Genomic DNA, 27,147 nt, shown 5'->3' with positions numbered 1-27,147 from the left:
TCCCAGGCTAACTCCATGCTGGAGACATTTTAGATAAAAACAACAACTCCATAGAGTTAATTTGAGGGTTGGGGTCATTCGGGCTAGCTGTGAGCACAACCACGTTGGATCCTGTTTGATTCTTACCATCCGCTACCCGTTACCCCCTCCCCTCGCACACCCCCCCTCCACACACACACACACACACACACACCCCACCCACACACTTCCCAATATCCTCTCCATCCCCATTTTTTCCCACACGTTAGATCCATTGAGCTGCAAGCATTCAAACGTACTCACATCTCGGCGATACCCACATTTCTTCCCCTCCACTCCTCATTGCGATATGTTAAAGTCTCAAATCCCTGAACTGAAATCATCTTCAGTGTTGACGATCTTCAGCAGTCCATTGCTGATGTATGACTTTTTCAACTCCTTGTTAAATAGTCCTGTTGGTTCGCTGTTATAGTTGTTAGTTTTTCATTAGAAATATGTTATATTGTTATGTTGGTTTTTTTGTTTTGTTTTTTAAACAAAACTTAAATCAGTAATTTTCACACACACACACACACACACACACACACACACACACACACACACACATACACACACACACACTTTCACTTACTCGTATGCGTACACAGTAATCCCCCCCCCCCCTCCCCCTCCTCCCACTCGATTTTTTTCCTTCCCTCGTCTAATATCACTTAGAGTGAAAAGACGTTAAACTAAAGAACGAACTCCTCAGTGTGACTGGCGGAGTGAACGTCCACGCCTTTCTCAAGGGTACAGCAGGAGACTACCATGCTGGTAAATTTAATGTCAAGCCAACCAGGCCATACCTCCTTTTTCCAACCCCCCACCACCCGCCCCCCCCCCCCATCTCCCATACACGTCTCTTCAGCTATGCTCTGACCAGCTGTTGTTCGCATTATCTCCCCCCAGTGCGAAGTGTTCTCAGATCGCGTGCTTCACATTTCATGGCCCTGCATACGAACCTCGTAAACATCTCAGATCAGTTAGGCCTTTCCCATCCCCTCCAAACCGCCTGTCAAATTTAAAAAAAAAAAAAAAAAAAGAAAGAAAGAAAGAAAGAAAAAAACAACCACCACCGTTTTCCCCCTCTCCTGCTCTTTTCAAGCATGTTCAGTGGTGGACTTTGTCGTGAGCGTTGGGTGCGTGACTTTGAAAAGCTCCGTACTGTTTTCTGGTACTTCCTGCTCTCGTCTCAGACGACGTGTGTGTGTCCACGAATCTCTCTCTCTCTCTCTCTCTGAGTGTGCGTGCGTGTGTGTGTGTGTGTGTGTGTGTGTGTGTGAATCCGCGCACTGTGTAACTGTAATTGAAGAAAATGTCTTCGCTGTCACTATTTTGATGGTTCTGCCAGTGAGTGGGCTACTGACACGCGCATGCAAGCAAAGACACACGCACGCACGCACACACTCACACACACACTCACGATCTCCCCCTTTTCTCCCCCCTAATGCCCCCAACCCCCCTACCCCCTGCCCCTCCCACCTTCTTCACAGCGTGCCCATACATTCATTTTTTTTTTTTTTTTTTTTTTTTTTTTTTTTACTGGAGAAATTGAATGTTTGTAAACAGTCAGAATACAAATATCATGCTGACCGCAGCTAAGTGTGACTATTTCCCCATGAAATCACAAATATAAGCATGAAATTATGATCAAATGTTGGTGAACTACTGATTTTAGACAGCATGTTAACTTTCTTATCAATCATAATTATGATTTATTTTGATATTATTCTAACATAGCTTTTTATATCTATATTAGTTAATGGGCATGGCTGACCAGATATTACAATATATCCCCTACAGCAATCAGTTCTTTGTAAGCAGGCATACAGCATATGTTAAGCTGAGTAAAACAAAGTGTGAGATTTATACATGTGGTAAACTGACTGCAGGTTAGTGTGATTTTCAATTTATTTTCCCCCAAGTGAAACAAATACTGAATGCAGCATTATTTATTATGTGGAGCTATTTTCTCAATACTATTTACAAATGTTGGCAGCAACCTAAATAAAATGTTTGTAAGCGGACAGAATACAAATATTATGGGTTTTATGCTGACTGTAGCTAAGTGTGACTATTTTCTCATACAAATAATAATAATAATAATAATGGATACTTATACAGCACACTATCCAGAAATCTGCTCTAGGTGCTTTACAAAAAACGCTTTTGTTAACATAAAACATTATACCTATGTTATACATACACACACCAAAATGTGACACCACACACACACACACACACACACACACACACACACACACACACACACACACACACTGCATACATACATTTTAACATACATGTATATCTAACAGCTACCCTAACACATACGCACACATAGGCAGGCACAAACTTACATAAACGCACGCACACACAATACACATTCATATACATGCATGTAGTTATGTACACATACATATGTATACACACCTAGTCAAGCACACCTAACGAAAAGGAAGTGGACCTGCCACAATTGAACTTATTGCTGAGGGAAAAGGTGAGTTTTGAGACGAGATTTAAAAGATGCGAGGGAATCAGAATGACGGAGGTTATCAGGGAGCTTGTTCCACGTCTTTGGCGATTGAAAAGAAAACGATCTGTGTCCATAGGTCTTACTTCTGACGTGAGGTATCCTGAGAAGTCGAGTATCAGAGCAAGAACGGAGCTGGCGAGACGGGGTATAGATATGGATGAGTTCAGAAAGATACTTGGGGCCAGATCCGTTGACTGCAGAAAAGGTCAGAGTGGATAGCTTATAGTCTATTCGATCAGAAACAGGCAACCAGTGGAGAGACTGAAGGAGAGGAGAAACATGGTCAAATTTAGAAGCTCTGCAAATGAGTCTGGCAGCGTTATTCTGAATTCGTTGGAGTCTGTCTAACAGGTATTTGGGAAGGCCGGCCAAAAGAGAGTTGCAGTAATCCAATCCTGAGAGAACCAGAGAGCATACAAGTGTCTTGGTTGCATCGGTTGAGAGACAGTGGCGGATAGAACTGATTCTACCCAGTTCCAAATAGGCAACTTTACAGATATTCGAAATGTGCTGTTGGAAGGAAAGAGACTGGTCCAGGATTACACCAAGACTGCAAACAGAGGGAGAAAGTGAAACAGGTGTGCTATTGATCAGAACAGAGTCAGGAAAGGAAGGATGTTCACGAAACTTCTTTGGACAGGTTATCATAAATTCAGTCTTATCATCATTTAATTGCAGCTTGTTGAGAGTCATCCCATCCTTTAGGCCAGCAATGCACTCCTGTGTTTGAGTCACCAGTGCATCAAATTCAGCTATGGGAGCCGACTGATAAAGTTGTGTGTCATCAGCAAAGCTCTCATGCGACATCGCATGATGACTGATGACATCCGACACAGGAGCCGCATACAGCACGAAAAGAACAGGACCTAGGACGGACCCTTGTGGGACACCATATTTCAAGGCAGATATTCTAGAGTATCTACCATTTACACACACTTTCTGTGTACGATCTGACAGGTAAGACGTGATCCATGCTAGTGCAGTGTCACGAATACCAAAGGAAGCATTAAGTCTGTTCAAGAGGATAGAACGGTCGATAGTGTCAAAAGCTGCTGACAAATCTAAGAGAGCGAGAACAGATATCTTATCCTCATCAAATCCCGAAAGCAAATCATTCACTATTCTAAGAAGGGCTGTTTCGCAACTATGACCACGTCTATAAGCTGACTGGTGGGAATTAAGTAACCCATTCTGTTCCAGATGAGCTAAGAGCTGAGACAATATGATCTTTTCTAGCAGTTTTGATAAAAATGACAGATTAGAGACAGGTCGATAATTTTTCAAACAATTATGATCCAAAGATGGTTTCTTGATGAGTGGACGTACAACAGCAGATTTGAAGCTTTCAGGGAAACAACCAGACAGTAAGGAAGAATTGATGACATGAGTAATATGTGGCAGTTGAACATCAATACATTCAACCAACAAAGAAGACGGGACAGGGTCAAGCTCACAGGATTTCGGACAAGCGCTCAGACACACTTTCTTCACAAAATCTTCAGTAACCGGTTGGAAACAATGTAAAACAGGACCACTGTACACGCGTTCTTGAACGGGTGAAGGAGACACAACAGAGTCAAGCTTCTCACGAATGCATGATATTTTGCCGGTGAAGAAGTCAGAAAACTTTTGAGGGAGTTCCTGCACCGAAAATGTTGTAGGGAGAGGAGTGTTTTTCATTTTACCAAGTAGATTGTTAGTAGCGCTGAAAAGCTGTTTGGCTGTGGTGCATGCAAGGATTTTAGAAGAGTAGAACTTTGACTTTGCCCTGTCAACAATGTTTGTTACACTATTCCTGGCTGTCTGAAAAATGTCCCAACTGATGGTCAAACAAGTGGCACGCCAGTGCCTCTCAGCTCTCCTTCTCTCCCAGTTGTATACGTTGTGTGTGGGAGCAGCCGGTCTGACACAACGAAGGCGATTCCTCCCCCGCAAGTTGTAACACGAGGGAAGGAGGTGGTAGTGTAGCCAGGGGGAGCGAGATCTCGACACTTAGCTTCATTAGGCCTACATCCCCAGTACTGCGAAGCCAAGTTTCTGTGATACACAGGATGTCGAGGCTGATTGAGAGCAGATGTTCGTTGATCGCTGAGCGTTTGAGGCGAGGACCAACTGACTGGGCGTTGAACAGACCTACTAGAGAAATGTGAGTTGAGCGGTGGGAGGGAAAGCAGGACAGAGGTACACGAATAAGGTTATTAAAGTTGATGCATTTAACAGTATGGTCAGTGGAAGTTACACGGCCAGTACCACACACAACAGCTATCTTCCTCTGCTTGCGACGTCCTGCACGATGAGTGCGAACACGGGGGAGGTGACAACCTATACCAGCACCTCTGATGGCGTCGATGACAGAAGGGTCAAGTGCTGCAGGAGGCACGGACAGGAGCTGGTCCCGTGTGTAACACACAGGGAAAATGAGCATCAAGCGAGGGCCTGTGGTAGAGGTCAGCTTCAGGAACACGCGGAGCGGGCTGCGCGTGCGAAAGGGGATGGTGAAGAAATGGCGTGCTCTGACAAGCAAGAATACTTGCCAGGTTTCACAGAAAACATGTCCTAATAACTTCAAGTTCCGGTGGCAGAATCGCACAAAACAAGCACCAGTGTATATTCCACTCCATCATAAAGCACATACACAACTTTTACGTCAACGCACAAATAACAAATATTAACAGTATGATTAGTGTTTGGAAAGCAACTGATTTCAGACAGCATTTTAACTTCACTTCCTGTCATAGTTCTAATTTGATTGTCTTTTGACATAGCTTATCATCCATCATAGGTCTGAGTGCAATCAAAGACTTATCTGCCTGATTTCACCTTCAGCCCCCTACCTTCACCTGAAATAAACATTTCCCAGCAGTTTGTTCTTACAGGGTTTGCCAAATGACTTGTCATTATGTATATCAGTGGGGTTTTTTAAATTTTTTTTTATAAAACTGTTTGATAACTTACACACCGTTGATTAGTATCAGTGTGTTTTGATGTTTTCAGTTTAGTTGTAACTTGTGTTACTTCATATTGGAGAACTGTTAGTTCAACACAAATATATGCTTACATAATTGATTTCTCCTTCATGGTCTGAATGTAGTTGTAATTTATTTTCTTCCTTTTCAAATCATAGTTTGGAACTGAAAAATGTTGGATCTGATTGCATCTGCAGTTATATCAGGCACAGTTTATTGGTATGAAGCTGTGCCACTGATGTGGAGAAGAAAAGAACTGTCACAATTGCATGTACAGGATTCGCACACATCAACACTAATGTAAATGAAAGATGCAACAACCTGAAATTGTAAGGATGACTGGATTTCAAATTATCTTTTAGAGCAATACACACTTCTACTTTATTTTCACCCACACATTATTTGCAAGCACACACACAGACACACACCACACCACACCACACACAAAAATACTACTGAACACTCACACAAACACTACTGAACACACACACACACGCACACACACACACACACACACACACACACCACCACCACCACCACCACCACCACACACAAACACTACTGAACACACACACACACGCACACACACACAAACCACACTACCCACTCACACAAACACTACTACACACACACACACACAAAAACACACACAAAAAAAACAAAAAACCCTCACACACACACACACACACACACACACACACACACACACCACACACCATACTACACCACACCACCTCACACACAAAAGCACTACTGAACATTCACACAAACACTACTGAACATACACTACTGAACACTCACACACACACTACTGAAAACATACACACACACACACACACACAGAGTCATTCCTTCATGTTCTGCTTCATGCACATGCTCACTGTATACATATTTCATGGGATTAATGCAGACTGCAGCTAAGTGTGACTATTTTCTCATCCAAATCACAAATATTAACAGTATGATTGGTGTTTGGAAAGCAACTGATTTCAGACAGCATTTTAACTTCCCTACCTATCATACTTATCTGTCTTATTTCAGCTTCAGCTGAAATAAACATTTCCCAGCAGTTTGTTCTTACAGAGTTTGCCAAATGACTTGTAATTATGTACATCAGTGTTTTAATAACACTGTTTGCTAACTTACACACCACTGTATAATATCAGTGTGTTTTGATGTTTTCAGTTGTAATTTGTGTTACTTCCTATTGGAGAACTGTTGGTTCAACACAAATACATGCTTACATAATTGATTTATCCTTCATGGTCTGATTTCAATTGTAATTTCTTATCTTTCTTTTCAAACCATTTTGTTTGGAACTGTAAAATGTTGGAATCTGATTGTATCTGCAGTTAGAACAGGCACAGTTTATTTTATGAAGCTGTGCAACTGATATGGAGAAGAAAAGAATTGTCACAATTGCATGTATAGGATTCTCACACATAAACACTGATGTAAATGAAAGATGCAACAACCAGGTTTGGTTCCAATGTAAAATTCTTCTTAAATAAATTATTACATTTTCTTGTATATAGTATATATACACTTTTTGTATCAACACATAATGGGGACACACACACACACACACACACACACACATATATATATATATATATATCTAGAGAGAGAGAGAGAGAGAGAGAGAGAAGTACTGGCCTAAATCTTTTGGGTACCCTCCCTCCCCCCTTCTATTTGGTTACAGATATCTTGTTCTGTATATTTGATGTATTACTTACTTGTTTTGTATATGGTAGGTGGTGTTGGTTCAGTGTGAACTGAACAGATCTATAGGCTAACATAATGTCAGTGTGTGTTGAGGGTTTTTCATGTGTGTGTGTGTGTGTGCACATGGGGATAACAGCAAGTGTTGTGGAACACATGTTTGATTTGTTGGTTGTTGTGGTAACATGTGTAGGAGTTGTGCCATGTGTCAGTGGTTTACTTTGTTCAAAGTGGGAAAGCACATTTTAATATGATTAATGAGTTGGTAAACCATGAGAGCATTGAGGGTCAGTGCTGTGTTGTTGCACATTGCTGTTTACCAGAGATATGTTAGAAGTAATGATTTCCATACATGTACTTGTGTCAGTTGGACACTTTGTGAAGGCAAAGAGATTTTGTTTGGTCATGGTAACACAGAGTTTCATTATAAGATGGGCAACATGAGTTGGAACACAGGGTTGTATTGGTCAGTGATATGTTTTGTACACAGTATGGAATGTCACTGTTGGTGGCAGGTAAGCTTGATGAAGCTTGTATCACCTCACTTAGATTTATCAGTTATGTGTGAGAGGAGTGCATACTGGCGGACATGTGATGAAAGGTGCTGAGAGGGTATAGGCCCCTCATGTCAGTGATTTCAGGATATTTTGAGTGTTTCTGACCTGGGTTTTGGTTTTGTGTTCCAGGTGTGCTGCTTGTAGTTGTAGGTGCTGCTTGTAGATGCTGCTTGTAGGAAGTACTTGAAGTAGGCAGTGTGTGCTGCCTTTGTGTGTGTTGCTTTTGCTAAGTAGGGTGAACTGCTTAGTGTGTGTGCTGTTCTATAGTAAACACTCTATAAAAACCACTCCATGTGGCCCTGCTATTGATGTGAGGAGAGAGTGAGTGAGTGCATTATTAGTTGATCCTATATCCCCCTGTCTGCTCCCCTCTCTCTCTATTGGAATAGAATTGAATCACAACACTTAAAGACCAACACTTTCAGAAAGAACATAGCAGTTTCTTTTACACACACACACACACACATATATATATATATATAGAGAGAGAGAGAGAGATGTACGGTAATCTTATCTTGTAACCCCCAGTACCTAGTAAACGCCTACTGTGTACACAGTAATATAAGATACCGTGTAACCACCACCCCCATCCCACTTTGGAAAAAAAACAACAACAAAAAAAACCCAAAACATACGACAGGATATTATCACGAACTACTGATAATGATTCAGGTCGATGTTTGTGATCATGGTGCTTTTTTTTAATTTTTTAAATCATTTTTTAAAACAAAAGCTGAACGTGCATATTTAATCCAGGGATAAAGAATAGGACCCCCGCCAACATGACATGTCGATGGGTCACTGGGGAAAAAAAAAGAAGAAAAAAAGAAAAAGAAAGAGAGAGAGAGAGAAGCGAATGCGTGGTTCTACGTAACGATATGACGCAGCTTCCTGTTTTCACGAAGCCGTTTTCTTCTCATTCATTGTCCAGCAAGGGCCTTATTTTTGGAGCTTCAAAGCAATAGAATCTGCGCTCGGTAAAAGGTCAAAATAGTTATCCTCGAACTATACTGAGGAGAATAGCTGTGCAAAGTGGGGGTTAATGGCGCCCACAATGCTATTTTTTACGGTGTATGTAATTCTGCCAGGCTACAACCCGCTATTGCCGCGGCCCGTTGTTGCCGCGGCCCGTCCCGTTGTTGCCGCGGCCCGTTGTTGCCGAAGCCCTTTTTTTCTTTTTGTTGGTCTTTTTTTAATTTTTTTTTAAATTTCATTATGTACATTAATTTTTATTGACGAGAAAATCTCTTACACAAGGAGAAAGGACGACCCCCAGCGGAAGTTATAATTCGTCAGGAAGGATTTATTCGCTGAACTAGAATAGAAGAGTAAAAGCAAACAAAAGACAAAACATAAGAAAAGTATAGAGAAATGCATAGATCAAATGAAAGTGAAAGTTAGAGGAATTATGACATGAAATGATATTTTTAATTGTGAAACAAAACAACAATCTTGTTTGCATCGTTGTCTTATAAATCAAGAAAATTAATCTGGATTCGTCACATTATGTTCAACACACATTCAGGTGTCATCACATATTAAAAGCCAAAAAAAGGGGGGGAGGGGCAAAAACAAGGGGGTGGGGGTGGGGGACAAATAAAACTAAAAAAAGAAATAAAACGTTCGTAACGTACCACGCTTTCTCAAGAAGACAATTTTACACAAAAAAAATCAAAAGAAAGTGCACTAACGTGTCGCGGCAATAGCGGGTTGCGGCAACAACGGGCCGCGGCAATAGCGGGTTGCGGCAATAGCGGGTTGACCCCTTCTGCCATTTAGCTGTGATATGTCATTCTTTGGCCGTGGTGGTTAACACATATGTTATCCATTTGTGCTTTTTTCCTTCACTCGTTTGGGCCTGCATTGTGTCAAACATTTCCGGCCAATTTCATAAATAAATATATATATTTGTATACTTACACACACACACACACACACACACACACACACACATAATAATATATATATATATATATATATATATATATATATATAATAATAATAATGGATACTTATATAGCACACTATCCAGAAATCTGCTCTAGGTGCTTTACAAAAACGCTTTTGTTAACATAAAATATTATATCTATGTTACATACACACACCAAAATGTGACTACACACACACACACGCACACACGCACACACACACACACACATACACACACACTGCATACATACATTTTAACATACATGTGTATCTAACAGCTACCCTAACACATACGCACACACAGGCAGGCACAAACTTACATAAACACACGCACACACAATACACATTCATATACATGCATGTAGTTATGTACACATACATAATACACACATAGTCAAGCACAGCTAACGCAAAGGAAGTGGACCTGCCACAATTGAACTTATTGCTGAGGGAAAAGGTGAGTTTTGAGACGAGATTTTAAAGATGCGGGGGAATCAAAATGACGGAGGTTATCAGGGAGCTTGTTCCACGTCTTTGGCGATTGAAAAGAAAACGATCTGTGTCCATAGGTCTTACTTCTGACGTGAGGTATCCTGAGAAGTCGAGTATCAGAGGAAGAACGGAGCTGGCGAGACGGGGTATAGATATGGATGAGTTCAGAAAGATACTTGGGGCCAGATCCGTTGACTGCAGAAAAGGTCAGAGTACATAGCTTATAGTCTATTCGATCAGAAACAGGCAACCAGTGGAGAGACTGACGGAGAGGAGAAACATGGTCAAATTTAGAAGCTCTTCAAATGAGTCTGGCAGCGTTATTCTGAATTCGTTGGAGTCTGTCTAACAGATATTTGGGAAGGCCGGCCAAAAGAGAGTTGCAGTAGTCCAATCTTGAGAGAACCAGAGAGCATACAAGTGTCTTGGTTGCATTGGTTGAGAGATAGTGGCAGATAGAACTGATTCTACGCAGTTCCAAATAGGCAACTTTACAGATATTCGAAATGTGCTGTTGGAAGGAAAGAGACTGGTCTAGGATTACACCAAGACTGCGAACAGAGGGAGAACGTGAAACAGGTGTGCTATTGATCAGAACAGAGTCAGGAAAGGAAGGATGTTGACGAAACTTCTTTGGACAGGTTATCATAAATTCAGTCTTATCATCATTTAATTGCAGCTTGTTGAGTCATCCAGTCCTTTAGGCCAGCAATGCACTCCTGTGTTTGAGTCATCAGTGCATCAAATTCAGCTATGGAAGCTGACTGATAAAGTTGTATGTCATCAGCAAAGCTCTCATGTAACATCGCATGATGACTGATGACATCCGACAAAGGAGCCGCATACAGCACGAAAAGAACAGGACCTAGGACGGACCCCTGTGGGACACAATATTTCAAGGCAGATACTCTAGAGTATCTACCATTTACACACACTTTCTGTGTACGATCTGACAGGTAAGACGTGATCCATGCTAGTGCAGTGTCACGAATACCAAAGGAAGTTTTAAGTCTGTTCAAGAGGATAGAGTGGTCGATAGTGTCAAAAGCTGCTAACGAATCTAAGAGAGCGAGAACAGATATCTTATCCTCATCAAATCCCGAAAGCAAATCATTCACTATTCTAAGAAGGGCTGTTTTGCAACTATGGCCACGTCTATAAGCTGACTGGTGGGAATTAAGTAAACCATTTTGTTCCAGATGAGCTAAAAGCTGAGACAATATGATCTTTTCTAGCAGTTTTGATAAAAATGACAGATTAGAGACAGGTCGATAAATTTTCAAACAATTATGATCCAAAGATGGTGTCTTGATGAGTGGACGTACAACAGCAGATTTGAAGCTTTCAGGGAAACAACCAGACAGTAAGGAAGAATTGATGACATGAGTGATATGTAGCAGTAGAACATCAATACATTCAACCAACAAAGAAGACGGGACAGGGTCAAGCTCACTGGATTTCGGACAAGCGCTCAGACACACTTTCTTCACAAAATCTTCAGTAACCGGTTGGAAACAATGTAAAACAGGACCACTGTACACGCGTTCTTGAACGGGTGAAGAAGGAGACACAACAGAGTCAAGCTTCTCACGAATGCATGATATTTTGCCGATGAAGAAGTCAGAAAACTTTTGAGGGAGTTCCTGCACCGAAAATGTTGTAGGGAGAGGAGTGTTTTTCATTTTACCTAGTAGATTGTTCGTAGCGTTGAAAAGCTGGCTGTGGTGCATGCAAGGATTTTAGAAGAGTAGAACTTTGACTTTGCCCTGTCAACAATGTTTGTTACACTATTCCTGGCTGTCTGAAAAATGTCCATACTGACGGTCAAACAAGTGGCGCGCCAGTGCCTCTCAGCTCTCCTTCTCTCCCGCTTGGCCTCCAACAGTTCTGTCCCATGGTGTTGTAACAAGGCGACGGGGGACGATTGGAGATCAGGCGCCGAGTCGACGGGGCGTGCCTGTCGAGTGCAGCGCGTAGGACAGTGGATAGCTGGTCAGCAATCAACTCAAAAGGGATATTAGTCAGCAGGTCAGCTTTAAATAAGTCTAAGTCAATTGAGGTCAGTGTGCACACCTCCCTATACACACGGGGCGTGGGAGGTTTGGTGAGCTTCAGATGACACGTGACACTGTGATGGTCGGAGGACAGGGTGTGATCGACGGTGGCAGACTTCAGGAGGCAGTCCTCATTTCTGTGCAACACCCAATCGAAGATCTGACCACGATTGTGTGTAGGCTCGGTTACAGACTGGTTAAGATTGAACAAACTGACAATTTCAAGTAATTTAGTGGTATAAAACTGTGTGGGTGAATCAAAATGAAAATTAAAGTCACCGACAATAAGTAGTAGGGAGCCTGGTAAACTGTTAGCATATTCTAAGAAGTCCGGAAACTTGCCAGGTTGCACAGAAAACATGTCCAAATAACTTGAAGTTCCAGTGGCAGAATCGCACAAAACAAGCACCAGTGTATACTCCACTCCATCACAAAGCACATACACAACTTTTACGTCAACGCACAATCACATTCCAACACAACTGACGAAAGGAATGAGAACTAGGACTATGCTGCCTGTCAGGCGTAGCCCTTGCTTCTTACATCATTTATATATAACACTTCCACATAGTAAGTTGCACGAAGGAAAACTTATTTTCAGAGCCACATACATTTTTTGGCTTTTAAAAATTGTTATTTTTACTGATGTAATTCTGCCATACTTCTGGACATTCCATGATGACATGAAAACCGTCTCCCATGACTGACTGACAACGCTGATTAACACTCTTTGCAGATTATCAAGGTCTGACATGTTCAGCCTGCGCGTTGGACAAATGCAACGATCAAGCATGTTTGCTCCTTTTTTAATATTTATTTATTTATTTATTTATTATTACTATTTTATTTTATTTTATTATTATTATTATTTTTAATTATTTTATTTTTTCTAAAGGCCGGACCAAGCGCATTGGGTTACGCTGCTGGTCAGGCATCTGCTTGGCAGATGTGGTGTAGCGTATATGGATTGGACCGAACGCAGTGACGCCTCCATGAGCTACTGATACTGATACTGATGCTGCTCCTTTTTTTTTTTTATAAAAAATTGTAACAGCAGAAGTTGTCACCGGTCTGGTATACGGACCAGTCCGCATGCTTTAACACCTCCATGGAACTGAAACTGAAACTAGAACTGAAACTGCAGTGTGCCTTTCAGTCACTTGTCACTCGAAAATTGTTTACTTTTCATCGCCAGTGCATCAACAGCAACAACAAGAACACTAACTGACAGCACCATCAACAACAACAACTTCAACAACATGACTGACCAGCAGAAACAACAACGACAACAACAACGACGACAACAACAACAACGCTGCTTGACTGGCAAACACTTACTTGATTGACCCGGAAGATTTTCTGCAGCTGCCAGTAAGGAACCGAATTCAAACAGAGACGGCAGCAGTACTTGTACTACTACTGCGACTACTACTACTACTAGTAGTACTACACACAAGGATGTGTGAAGGGAGAAACCGACTGGTCAATAAGCAGAGGCAGCAGCCACAACAAGGCGGAGTGATGGCCTAGAGGTAACGCGTCCGCCTAGGAAGTGAGAATCTGAGCGCCCTGGTTCGAATCATGGCTCAGCCGCCGATATTTTCTCCTCCTCCACTAGACCTTGAGTGGTGGTCTGGACGCTACTTATTCGGATGAGACGATAAACCGAGGTCCCATGTGCAGCATGCACTTAGCGACTGTAAAAGAACCCACGGCAGCAAAAGGGTTGTTCCTGGCAAAATTCTGTAGAAAAATCCACTTCGACAGGAAAAAAAACAAAAATAAAAGTGCACGCAGGGAAAAAAAAAAGAAAAAAAAAAAGGGTGGCGCTGTAATATAGCGACGCGCTCTCCCTGGGGAGAGCCGCCCAAATTTCACACAGAGAAATCTGTTGTGATAAAAAGAAATACAAATACAACTACAAACACGATTGGAAGCAAACAACGTTCTCTGTGTTTCTTCGCAGGCGATATCGCAAGGTGTCTCTCTCTCTCTCAATCATCTAATACAACTTACTATCTGTTCAGTTCCAGCTTTCACTTCCCTTCCTTTCACGCAGCTCCGACTCTCAGTGGCCCAGTCTTTCAACTGCGTCGCTTAGGTTTTCGTGTTTCGTTTTGGTGGGACAGGGCCTCACCGCTCGGCTATTTATAACGAGCGCCCTCGCCGTGCAGGTCAGTTCGCGATGTGTGTGTGTGTGGTGTGTGTGTGTGTGTGTGTGTGTGTTGACTTGGTTGACTGACAAGATTTTTGTCACACTGAGATTTTGTTGTTGATGATGATGATGATGATGACGATGATGTTTATTGTTTCGTTTCAGTTTCATTACTCGTTTCAGATTCATCGACAAGTCGATGTTGGCTACCCATCCAGAAGAAGAAGAAGAAGGAAGGCGGGCGTCAGTAGTGCGAGCGAAGGAGGTGTATCAGTATTAGTATCAGTAGCTCAAGGAGGCGTCACTGCGTTCGGTCAAATCCATATACGCTACACCACATCTGCCATCTGTGTGTGTGTCTGTGTGTCTGTCTGTGGCTGTGTGTGTGTCTGTGTGTATGCTTGTGTCTGTGTGTGTCTAGCCTGTTTTGGTGTGTGTGTGTGTGTGTGTGTGTGTGTGTGTGAGAGAGAGAGAGAAAGAGAGAGAGAGTGTGTGTGTGTTTGTGTGTGTGTGTGTGTATACATGTCTGCCTCGATTCTCTTCTCTCTTGCAATGAAGTGCTAACAAAGACTGAGTCAACATCAGGCCCACTTATCTGAAGGATGTGCATACAACTGTCCCCCACCCACCCCCCCTCTTCTGTTGCTCTGAAAAATTGCAATCTAAAGTGATGCTTTTATTTTGTTGCCTGTGAATTGATCGTCGCTGGGATGATGATAAGTGTTTTACTTGCACTTGCGAGGACTGATGCCGGTATGCGCGTCAAGAGAAAAGACATGACAAGAGGTGTGTGGGGTGTCCTGTCAGAGTGGAGTCAGTGGGGGTAACAGGGAGGGGCCGGGATTGATATCTCTGTGCATTGTGTGTGTGTGTGTGTGTGTGTGTGTGTGTGTGTGTGTGTGTGTGTGTGTGTGTGTGTGTGTTGTGTGTGTGTGTGTGTGTGTGTGTGTGTGTGTGTGTGTGTGAGAGAGAGTTAAAGTTTATTATCTGCTTCAAACGCAGCTAAAACACACACACACACACACACACACACACACACACACACACACACATCATCTCTCTCTCTCTCTCTCTCCTCCTGTGTGTGTGTGTGTGTGTGTGTGTGTGTGTGTGTGTGTGTGTGTGCCTCTCGTTAAAATCATGATTATCGTCATTACCATGGTCAGTCAACATCTTCATCATCATCATCATCACCTCATCCATACAGCACCACACTCACGTGGAGTGATGGCCTAGAGGTAAAGCGTCCGCATAGGAAGCGAGAAAATCTGAGCGTGCTGGTTCGAACCACGGCTGAGCTGCCGATATTTTCTCCCCCTCCACTAGACCTTGAGTGGTGGTCTGGACGCTAGTCATTCGGATGAGACGATAAACCGAGGTTCCGTGTGTGCAGCATGCACTTAGCGCACGTAAAAGAACCCACGGCAGCAAAAAGGTTGTTCCTGGCAAAAATCTGTAAAAGAAATCTACTTCGATAGTTAAAACAAATAAAAGTGCAAGCAGGAAAAATAAAAAGAAATGGGTAGCGCTGTAGTAAAAAGCGACGCACTCTCCCTGTGGAGAGCAGCCTGAATTTCACACTGACAAATCTGTTGTGATAAAAAGAAATACAAATACAAATACACACATACGTATACACTTGTCAGTCACCGACAGTCGCCACAACTACTGTGTGGCCGTCCCCACAAGCACAACAAATCATCTTGGCAGTTCTCCAAGAAACTGGTAAAGTAGTTCATTTCGCCATTCATTATGCTATCCGGTTCGTCCGACTTTTCAGAGTCAAGTGCAGTACCATTTATTTTCGTTACCGTTTGTTCCGTCAACTTTGGAGTGAACCTGCAATGACAGTTCAGCCTAAGATAAGATTTGTCATGACCTTGACAGGCAAAGTGTGTGTTTGTGTATGGGTACAGGTGTGTTGTGTTGTGTATGTGTTGTTGTTGTTGTTGTGTTTTGTTTGTGTGTGTGTGTGTCTGTGTCTGTGTGTTGTGTTGATTATTATTAGTAGTAATATCATTGTTGTTGCTGTTATCGTCAGTGTGCGTGTATGTGTGCGTGCGCGCGCGCGCGCGCGCGCGCGCGCGTGTGTGTGTGTGTGTGTGTGTGTGTGTGTGCGCGCGCGTGCGTGCGTGCGTGTGTGTGCATGAATATACATGGTCATGTGCCGATATGCCTATCCTTGTAGATGCATTTGTAGATGTAAGCACATCGCGCATCGCACACATTATGCCTTAGTTGTTATGTGCACACATTCGCATGCTGGAATAATTCACTCAACATAAGTATGTGATACGCGAACATTTTCATTAACTAACATTCTGTTGCAAATTTAGCCGTCAACCTCCGTGATATTATGTTAGGATCCGGACACCTATGTCAACACTGTTAAGTTAAATACACGCATTTTCATGACCATTATGTTGCAAATTGCAAAGAGTCACCAAATTCTTTAATTCGGACACCTGTGGTACACGCATGTACTTTCCGTGACCCCCGTGTGGTCCCACTGACCTTGGAGGCCCTGGGATTTTGTGTTGTGTTGTGTTGCGTCGTGCGCGCGCGCGCGCGTGTGTGTGTGTGTGTCTTTGTGTGTGTGTGTGTGTGTGTGTGTGTGTGTGTGTGTTGGGGCTCACGTACGTTTATGTGTATTTGATTGTACTTTCATATCTGTTGTGTGTGTGTGTGTGTGTGTGTGTGTGTGTGTGTGTGTGTGTGTGTGTGTGTGAACGTGTGTCTGCATGTTTTACATTTATTTGCTAATTTATCATCATTGTTGTCTCTTTTTTTGTTTGTTTGTTTGTTTTGTTTTGTTTTGTGAGCTTAGAGTTGACTTCATCAAGATTTTGCGCCTTATAAATATCGGGCATTATTAGTAGTATTTTTATGTATTTATCTATTATTTTTTATTTATTCATTTATTTTATTATATTATTTTATTTTTTACTTTTTCTTTCTCAAGGTCTGACTAAGCGCGTTGGTTTACGCTGCTGGTCAGGCATCTGCTTGGCAGATGTGGTGTAGCGTAAATGGATTTGACCGAACGCAGTGACGCCTCCTTGAGCTACTGATACTATGTTGCGTTGCGTTGTGTTGCGTTGCGTTGCGCTGGGTTGTGTTGCGTTGCGCTGCGTTGTGTTGCGTTGCGTTGTGTTGCGTTGCGCTGCGTTGCGTTGCGCTGCTTTGTGTTGCACTGCTTTGTGTTGCGTTGTGTTGCGTTGCGCTGGGTTGTGTTGCGTTGCGCTGCGCTGCTTTGTGTTGCGTTGCGTTGTGTTGCGTTGTGTTGTGTTGCGCTGCGTTGTGTTGTGTTGCGTTGTGTTGTGTTGCGTTGCGCTGTGTTGTGTTGCGTTGTGTTGTGTTGCGTTGTGTTGTGTTGTGTTGCGTTGTGTTGTGTTGCGTTGCGCTGTGTTGTGTTGCGCTGCTTTGTGTTGTGTTGCGTTGCGTTGTGTTGTGTTGCGCTGCGTTGTGTTGTGTTGTGTTGTGTTGCGTTGCGTTGCGTTGCGTTGTGTTGTGTTGAGTTATTGTGTTGCGTTGCGTTGCGTTGTGTTATGTTGCGTTGTGTTGCGTTGCGTTGTGTTATGTTGCGTTGCGTTGCGTTGCGTTGCATTGTGTTGCGTTGCGTTGCGTTGCGTTGCGTTGCATTGTGTTGCGTTGCCTTGTGTTGTGTTGCGTTGCATTGTTGTGTTGTGTCGCGTTGTGTTGTGTTGCGTTGCGTTGCGTTGTTGGCTTAATGTACTGTACTGTTCTGTATTATACTGCATTTTACTGCACTGTACTGTGCTCTACTGTGTTGTGCTGTGTCGTACTGTAACGTGCAGTGTATTCATAGCATTTATTGTATATGTTGTGCTGTATTGTACTGTATTGTATTGCATTGTTATTGTACTGTACTGTATTGTACTATGCTGTGCTGTGCTGTACTGCACTGTACTTTATATTATTTGTTATTGTAATGCTTTTTGTCACAACAGTTTTCTCTGTGTGTGAAATTCGGACTACTCTGCCCAAAGAGAACCTGAGCACGTCGCCACATTGTAGCGCCACCCTTTCGTTATTTTTTTTTTTTTTTTAATGCGAATGTTTGTTGTTGTTGTTGTTTTTGCTATGAAACTGCTTTATCCTACATAATTCCACCAGGGGTTGCCGTGGGTTATACTTACGTTGTGCACTCAGTGCATGCTACACACGGGACCTAGGTTTATCGTTTCATCTGGATGACTAGCAACCAGACCGGCCATCACTCAAGGGAAGCCTGAGTCAGTAAAAATTCTGGTCCCTATGTGGGATTCGAACCCTTGCACACCCACATCTTTAGTAGTCGCCGGGGCGTGTTTCCACCACTAGGCCACTGCTCAAGGATGATCTGGACGCTCCAGGCTTGGTTTCTTTGCTTGGATATATATATATATATATGCATAATCCGTGTGACTTCCAGTCTTACTGACCTGCCATGCCAAGAGGTTGATATGGGCGTGTTCCAAAATGTCGTGGCCTTTCATGCCCCTGCTGTAAAGGTGAGTGACCTCAGTTTTCTTATCACCTTCTACTACCTCCGTCCGTGCTTGGGAGGAGTCAACGTCAAGGTCTTCAGCAGCGTCGGCAGATTTATATAAGGGGACTGTCTCGCTAGAGGGAAGTGGTAGCTGTCTTCTCTCGGGTGTGTGTATGTGTGTGTGGAGGGGGAGAGGGAGAGGGGTTGGGGGGGGGGTGGGGGGTGGAGGGGGTGGAGGGGGGAGGGAGACAGAAAGACAGACAGAGACACATCAGACGCTTTCTTTTTTTTATAGGCCTCATGTCGAGGGGGTACAATTCTCGGTTGCTGCAGCGTCAGATGTATTTGATGGCCGCAGAACACAAACAAAACAGTTAACAAAGCAAATTACTGTTATCAACAAAACAGTTCAAAATCCAAGTTAGTTAATTGTACTACGCTGGTGTATGCGTCCAGTACAAGCACGTACACACCCTTATCACTTACTGCACTCTTGACACTTTCTCTATCAACCTTCACCTTTTCATGAACGAGAGAGAGAGAGAGAGAGAGAGAGAGAGAGAGAGAGAGAGAGAGAGTTCTAATTCGTTATCTGCTTCAATCAAACACAGCTAACACACACACACACACACACAGACAAGGACAAGGACAATTTTTTTTTATTGGCAAATAGCGTTTTACAGCTCTAGTGCCAAGGGGGATTATTCAGCTTATTTTAGTAGACGACGAAAAGGAAAAGTAAAACGAAAAAAAGGGGAAATAACAAGCAAATAAGTACATATTCATAAACACATAAACACTCATACATTCACACCCACAACATTAATACAACATATTCCATATTACTCATGCATAATACTAAGTAATTAATTCGAACATATGACCATCCAACTTTGCAGACGAGCCTCTTTTTGGTTATTTACCAATCTGAATTGAGTTATGGATCTTATATTTTATTCTGCATTATGTTTCCATCATGTTAAAACGATCGTTCGGTTAATCTTTTCCTTCGAATGTTGTATGCTTCTACAATATATTTGGCGAGAGAAAATAGGATGTCTTCATTATCTGATGAAAGGATAGCTACTAGATCATGTCTTAATGCAAACGGATGTGTAAAGAATGTATAATCATTTCTAATAACACTGTATTCCTTACAATGGAAAACAAAATGATTCTCATTTTCTAAATCCTGATGACACAACGGACATACACTATCACTTTCACTATTCTGAATATACCATACTCTATTTGTATTAAGCCCTAAGGTCCTGGATCGAAATCGAGAAAGGAGACACCGTTGCCATTTATTTGTAATTATAGAAATGTATTTTTCCGACTGGAAAATATTTTTGAACGAAAAATACCAATTACATCTTGCATTTTCTTCCATGTCTGAATGCCAGTTTTGCTACACACACACACACACGCACGCACACACACACACACACACACACACACACACACACACACACACAGAGAGAGAGAGAGAGAGAGAGAGAGAGGTAGAGCCAAGGTGAATCCGAAAAACTGTACAGTTTGCCCCGTATAAGTGGAACCCCTGGTGAGAGAGAGAGAGAGAGAGAAAATACTCTATTTCAATGAAAGGTTTTTGGGGAACGCTTTGGAACAAATTTTCGAATATTGTCAGTGGTGGGGGACCGAAACAGCATGGGGGGGTTGAGGTGGGGGGAGGGGGGAGGGGGGATGGGGGTGGGACACTGATTAGGGCACCGGGGAATGATTTAGGACCTACGGATTGGAGACGTCACATCGGGTTTGACGCACCAATTTTTCACAACAATCACGGTTTCAGCCCGGAACGTGACGTCAGTGTCGACTTATCAGGGTAGAAGATTTATGGGGCACACAAATTTGGTCGATGTATGCGAGGAATCCATTTACACGAGGTCGAGTTAAGCGGTGAAATTTTACAGAGAAAGAGAAGGTGACTGGCCGTGACCAAAAATGTGTTGACTTGTCCGATGGGGAGACTTAAACGTGGTCGACTTAAGCGGGGACAGCTGTATTTGATGACTATTGTTAGATGCTCTCTCTCTCTCTCTCTCTCTCTCTCTCTCTCTCTCTCTCTTCTTGTCTGTCTGTCTGCCTCAGTGTCTGTCTGTCCCTCTGTCGTGATATGCAACGTGTTGACAGGTTTACGATAATAAGTAGGTTTACCTTGAAAAGCAGCACTTTGAGTACGAGACAGTGCGATACTATTTGTTGCGGCTGTTGTTGTTTTTTTTTATGTCCGCGCGCGCGCGCGCGCGTGCGCGCGCGCGCGCGCGCGCGCGCGCGCGTGTGTGTGTGTGTGTGTGTGTGTGTGTGTGTGTGTGTGTGTGTGTGTGTGTGTGTGTGTGTGTGTGTGTGTGTGCAGAGAGAGAGAGAGAGAGAGAGAGAGAGAGAGAGAGAGAGAGAGTTTATCGGGTTTTGCTATCATTAAAATACATGCACGTGATTTGATCAGTTCCCTTCACAGTAACTTATCATCCTAGCAAATACACGGCAGCTGGATGAATCGATCAAATGAACGAATTTCCTCAATATTTTATGTCTCTGTCTCTCACTCACTCACTCACGCATGTGCGCGCGCGCGCGCGCGCACACACACACACACACAAACACATACACACACACGTATGTTCGGACGCACGCAAACACCCAATCACCATGACCATACACGCTCACACATACACACGCATTCAGCACTCACACGACATAAGAGGATGGTGTTATGTCGCATGTCAATTGGTTTTTCGTTGTTTTTTTTGTTTTTTTTTGTTTTTTTGTTTTTTGTTTTTAATTCTTTATTATTATTATTATTATTATTATTATTATTATTATTATTATTATTATTATTATTATTATTATTATTACTATTATCATTACTATTATTATTGTTATTTTACACTGCCAGTGTATCGTAAACACTGTACAGGAGTGTTAAGCTGCCTGCCTTCCGAACTAACTCTCACATTTGCACCCAGGTCATGATTTATGAACTGCTGACATACATGGCAAGCTGGGAAGAAAGGCACAGACGTTAATAGGAAAAAAACAAAAAAAACAGAAACGAACAAACAAAATAGATACACGTTATCTTTGCGCGTTATCAGCAGTAATTGTTGTATGCGTTTGACAAAGTTTTCTGCATCAGCCACCACTTATTGAACCTGTAACATGTTAGAGGGAAGTTTGAGTGGAAGTTGAGGCTGTACCTGCGCAACACACACACACACACACACACACACACACACACAAGCACACACACATGCGCGCGCGCGCATCCACGCACACACACGCTTTCTCGCGCGCGTCTGTCTGCGTGCGTAAGTGTTAATGTTATTTCTGCACGTGGGAGGGGGTGTGGGAAGGGAGGGGGGCGGGGGGGGGGGGGGGGGGGGGGGGGGGTCGGGGTATAATTGAGGTTAGCGGGTTGCGGGCGAGGCGGAGAGGAGCAGTGAACAGGAAGTCAACCTCATGTCCACTGTCACATCTCATGACAAATAAGATATGAGTGCTCAACCCCCTCGTTCACCCACCCCATTCTAGCTAGAGAGCAGTGTGGGTTGTGCTGTTTGCACGAGATTCTCAGTCTGTCTCAGTCTCAGTTCAGGCTGTCACTGAACTGAGATCAGCCTCTTCCTTGTTAACAAATGACAAGATTCTAGGCTTTTCGCCCGCGACTGTCAGAGGAGGCAGCCGTGCCAGTCTTTGGGTGCTTCAGGGCTGTTTGCCCGTCTTGACGCTCGTCAGTGGGGATCACTTTCCTCCGAGTGGTCGTGTGCTCTTCGTCTCTGTGTGAACTTCCAGCCTTGGGGTAGTGGTACCTCTTCTGGAAGTGTTTTCAGCGTTCCCACTTTCGTGTTCATCCACTGACTTCCCTACCCTTCCACTGACCCTCCACTGTCTCCCCGGGAACCCCTCTGCCTGCCGTTGACTTAGTCCAGGCCTCCGTTGGCTGCTGCCGCCTGCCGCTGGCTTCCGTCGCCAGCGTTCTCTGGCCTGGCGCTCAGCTGTCTGGGTGTTCGTCTCTTCGTCTTCGTCGTCACTGTTCGTGTTCGTCGTCGCTGTTCTTCGCGTCTGTCGTCACTGTTCTACGTCGTCGTAACTTACTGTTCGTCTTCGTCGTCACTGTTCTTCGTGTTCGTCATCGCTGTTCTTCGTGTTCGTCGTCGCTGTTCTTCGTCGTCGTCACTTACTGTTCGTTGTCGTCGTCACTACTTCATCGTCACTTCATCATCAACGTTGTGCTTGTTTCCATATCTTAAAGCTCTGTTTTTTTGTGTGTGTTTTTTTTTGAGTGTGTTATCATTTATGCATTCTGTTATTTAAGTGTTGTTGCAGCCAGGGTTGTGGTTATTTGTTGGCAAGCTCTGTGTGTGATTAAACGAATGTATGGGACCCTGAATTGTTGTAGTCTGTGTTTGTGTTGTCTGGGTATTAGTGCTGGGCTGGGTGGGGGTTTCTAGTCCGCTCTCTTATAGAGCGTGACATCCACACATGGGAGGCTATCGAAATAAAAAAAATCCTTGTTCTTCCGCTGTAATCTGGGTTTGTTCCCTTTTACAACTGAACACAAACAAAATAAACCGTTTCGTGCCTGAAATTTTCGTACTGTCTTTCTTTCCTTTTCTTTTTTTACTCTCTCTTTCTCTGTTTCTCTCTCATGTCTCTGTCTCTCTCTGTCTGAGTGTGTATCTGTCTGTCTGTCTGTCTTTCCTTCATCTTCTTCTCCTTCTTCTTCCTCCCTCTCCTCCCTGTCGCCATTCTTTTTTGTGGTCTGCATTGATTATGAATGCTGGACGACAGTGGACTGCAAAGCCTGTGCAGCAATGGAAAATGGCATGTAATGCAGCAAAGTGCTGCTGTAATCCAAACTGCTCTGCTTGAAAACAACAATAACAACAACAACAAAACAACATAAAAACAAAGTCCCACTCAACGAAAACGTGTCTGTTGCAAGGTCATAATCCATCCAGTCTTGCATAAACGATAGGCTGATGACCCTGCGTCTGAAGCTGTCCGAGGATCGCTTCTCCACAGTCATCAGCTGCTATGCCCCGACGATGACCAACCCTGATGACATCAAAGAAGCTTTCTACGAGGAGCTCAGCCGCACCATTTCAGCGATAGACAGAAAGGACAGGCTGATCATCCTTGGGGATTTCAATGACCGCATCGGCGTCGACTTCTCCTCGTGGCCCAAAGTCCTAGGACAGCACGGCACTGGCAAGTGCAACTCCAACGGACTGCTCTTGACAGCTGTGATCATAGAAGCAGCCCTTATGTATGTAGGCAGTGTTCAACAATTTACAAATCTGAAAGTCAGTGATTTTCCTTGCAGGATGATTTCTAAGCCACGTCTCATGCGCCTTTGCGTGGTACCGTGATTTGCTTGTTTGGGTCTGATAAAAAGTCACGTCTAGGTGTTGAAGCTTCATTATTGGTTTTATGTGGGGGGAAGTAACGGTATGATCACATCATATTCTCGCGCCATCTTAGTCGCCTCGGGACTTTTGGTGCAGGATCCATTATCGTCAAAAATGAGAACTTTACGTTTGACAGAAGGCTTAACCACCTGGCGAAGCAAAGTGTTTCCAGCACACACACACGGGGGTGGGGGATGGGAGGCGGGGGGTGGGGGCGGGTGTGTGTGTGGCGGCGTCCAAGAACTTCCTCTGGTGGACGTTTCAGAAACCCGAACATTCCCGCGGGGGACATTTCAGTTTCAATAAGATTAAGGCAGATTCATACATTATCAAACAGGATAAAACTGAACGCTTTTATAACTAAGTTCAGCAAAGATGTCAGCTGCATATGTAGAGAACATATTTCTAGCAGCCACGTAATATTCGAATGTCAGAATCTAAAATGTTTTTTGCCAGACTTCACCAAAAGTCCTTTTGAATGTGTTTTCAACAATTCCAATATGTTATTTGTTATTGCAGAAGGTTTGCTGCGTAGTTCTATAGGACATTTGTTATAGTCGTTATAGATGTTTGATGTTGGCGTTTATAACTTTTCCATTTTTCCCTAGTGTTGTCTCTCCCTATTCACCCTCCACACATACACACACTCCCCCCCCACCCAGCCCTCCCCCCCCTCCTCCCACAACCCCTACCCCCTCGGTTTTTTTCCGTCTAATATCACTTCAAGTGGAAAGACATTAAACTGAAGACAACATTTCAGTTTCGCTGAGGGATCAACGGAAGGTGTGGACAATTTGGGACGTGAGACCACCATATCCACCAAAGTGGAAAGGCGGTAAGAATAAAGAAAACTTTTAAAAGCTAGAATAACGACGTAAATGTCATTTAACGTCACCAGGAATACGTCACGGTACAGATGACGCGAGCAGCAGACTTTGAAGTTAAACTGAAGAAGGTTGGACGCTGATGACATAACCAGTTTGAAGACGCCTAGAACGAAAGTGAGTCAGCCTTACACTTCCATGATTGCTTTATTTAGATAAAGAAATGAGTGAACTTATTAATTATTTCGTTTTATGTTAAGAGGGTGATAGCTAAAAAGAAAAAAAAAAAAAGATTATGAAGAATAAAACAAAGTTTCTTGCAGAAGTGTACTTGCGTACCCCGCCCAACAACAACAAACAAAATAAGAAAATAAATAAATAAAATAAAATGGAAGAAGTGAAGATGAAGATTCGATAGGGACATAAAAAGGCCGAGAGGTCTAGGCAGATGACTTGCCAGTCCCTATACTACTACTATACTTCTACTACTACTACTACTACTACTAAACAAACAACTGGCTTTTTTGGGGTTTTTTTCATCCCTCGAAAGGAGGGAGGAAAGTGAAAGAAAATTAGTCAGAAAAAGAACAAGATGAAAGCAGAGGAAAAAAACAACAACATACATACGTTATGTATCATGGACACATGACAATATATATATATATATATATATATATATATATATATATATATATATATGTGTGTGTGTGTGTGTGTGTGTGTGTGTGTGTGTGTGTCTATACCGGTTAGCAACCCCAAATGCCAATAACGGTCAGACAGTTGACCCTGGGCATCAAAGGAATGAGAATTAGAGAACGAGCGCACGAACGATTTATTCAATATAACAAAGGCCATCGCCCCATTTGAAGGGGTTAAACAAAAATAAAGATGGTTTTCTACCATACAAAAAAAGTTATTGTTTTATGAATATTGTAAACATGACAGAACGGCAAGTACTAGTGAACCGAAAATGGACGAACTAACATTGGGTGAATGAGAGGGAGAGACACAGACTGACAGATATGGAAGAAAAAGCAGGAAAACTAACACGAGTATTTCTTGTTACTGTTGGTTTTAGGCTTGAAGAAGCATGATTCGGGGAAAGACGATATAGCAAGATGTTATTGTGGATAAGAATCTAACTTTTGAGCAACACACTACTACACCAGTAAACAAAAACAAAACAATCCAAAAACACGCGCATACACATACACGCGCGCATACGCCAATAGAAATAGCTTTGACGATAAGTAATGCATTAAGCTCTGGAACAAAGATTATGATAGAGTGCTACCATTGTTCTAATCACTTGAGTATCCTAGAAGTTGGTAGTGTGCTATGGTCCCCGAGTGTCCATACTTCAGAAAATTTGTGAAAGATCGTTTCTCTCTCTCTCTCTCTCTCTCTCTCTCTCTCTGTGTGTGTGTGTGTGTGTGTGTGTGTGTTTAATGATAGGAATGACGATAAGAGTCATGAAGATAGACTTAAAAGTCTCAAATATTTAGTACTGGAACAATGTTTTCGTATGTTATATAGTGACATGAAAGAGACTTGCAAAATTCTTCATGAATTATGGGGTTAGTAAAATAATAAGAAAAAAAAACACTTAAAGAATTCATTTCTCTTTAAAAGACTTTACTTATACAGAGACAAGTACAAAAACACACTAAGCCTTTCGCGAAAACAAACTGTATTGCAAAAAACGGTCGTTAATTTGTGGACAAGTCAATCAGTCAATATAACCACTGAACGAACACTTAATTATTGGAAAAGCTCAGGCTGAATAGTAGACGGTTTATACCTTAAAAAAGAAAGAACGAAAAAAGGATTGCACGAGAAGCTATCATGGGACACAAGTAAAGCCGTCAGTCAGTTTCTGAATACACGTGCAAACGGCTGTTTAAACCTTTCGTAACTGTAGGGAATTCAAAAGGGTTAATCCGGAAATCCCATCACCCATTAAAAAA

General features: G+C 42.8%; 2 protein-coding genes across 4 annotated transcripts in view; both read right to left on the bottom strand.

The window, feature by feature from the left end:
* LOC143297888 (thymidine phosphorylase-like) overlaps window positions 1–14,051 on the bottom strand; it is a 58,093-nt gene extending 44,042 nt beyond the window's left edge. Inside the window, exon 1 of the mRNA XM_076610417.1 lies at window positions 13,613–14,051. The gene's annotated coding sequence lies outside the window, so the exon portion shown is untranslated. The remainder of the gene's footprint in view (window positions 1–13,612) is intronic.
* The window catches only part of LOC143297887 (thymidine phosphorylase-like), a 59,139-nt gene extending 44,714 nt beyond the window's left edge, over window positions 1–14,425 (bottom strand). For 2 of the 3 annotated variants that reach the window (XR_013057323.1, XM_076610415.1), the window contains exon 1: window positions 14,291–14,425. The gene's annotated coding sequence lies outside the window, so the exon portion shown is untranslated. The remainder of the gene's footprint in view (window positions 1–14,290) is intronic. The other variant, XM_076610416.1, reaches the window with a different exon arrangement.
* Between the last annotated feature and the right edge of the window lie 12,722 nt (window positions 14,426–27,147).

This window comes from Babylonia areolata, chromosome 23 (genome assembly GCF_041734735.1).
Source record: "Babylonia areolata isolate BAREFJ2019XMU chromosome 23, ASM4173473v1, whole genome shotgun sequence".
In the NCBI taxonomy this organism is placed as follows: Eukaryota; Metazoa; Mollusca; class Gastropoda; order Neogastropoda; family Buccinidae; genus Babylonia; species Babylonia areolata.
This window is presented reverse-complemented; position numbering and strand designations above follow the sequence as displayed.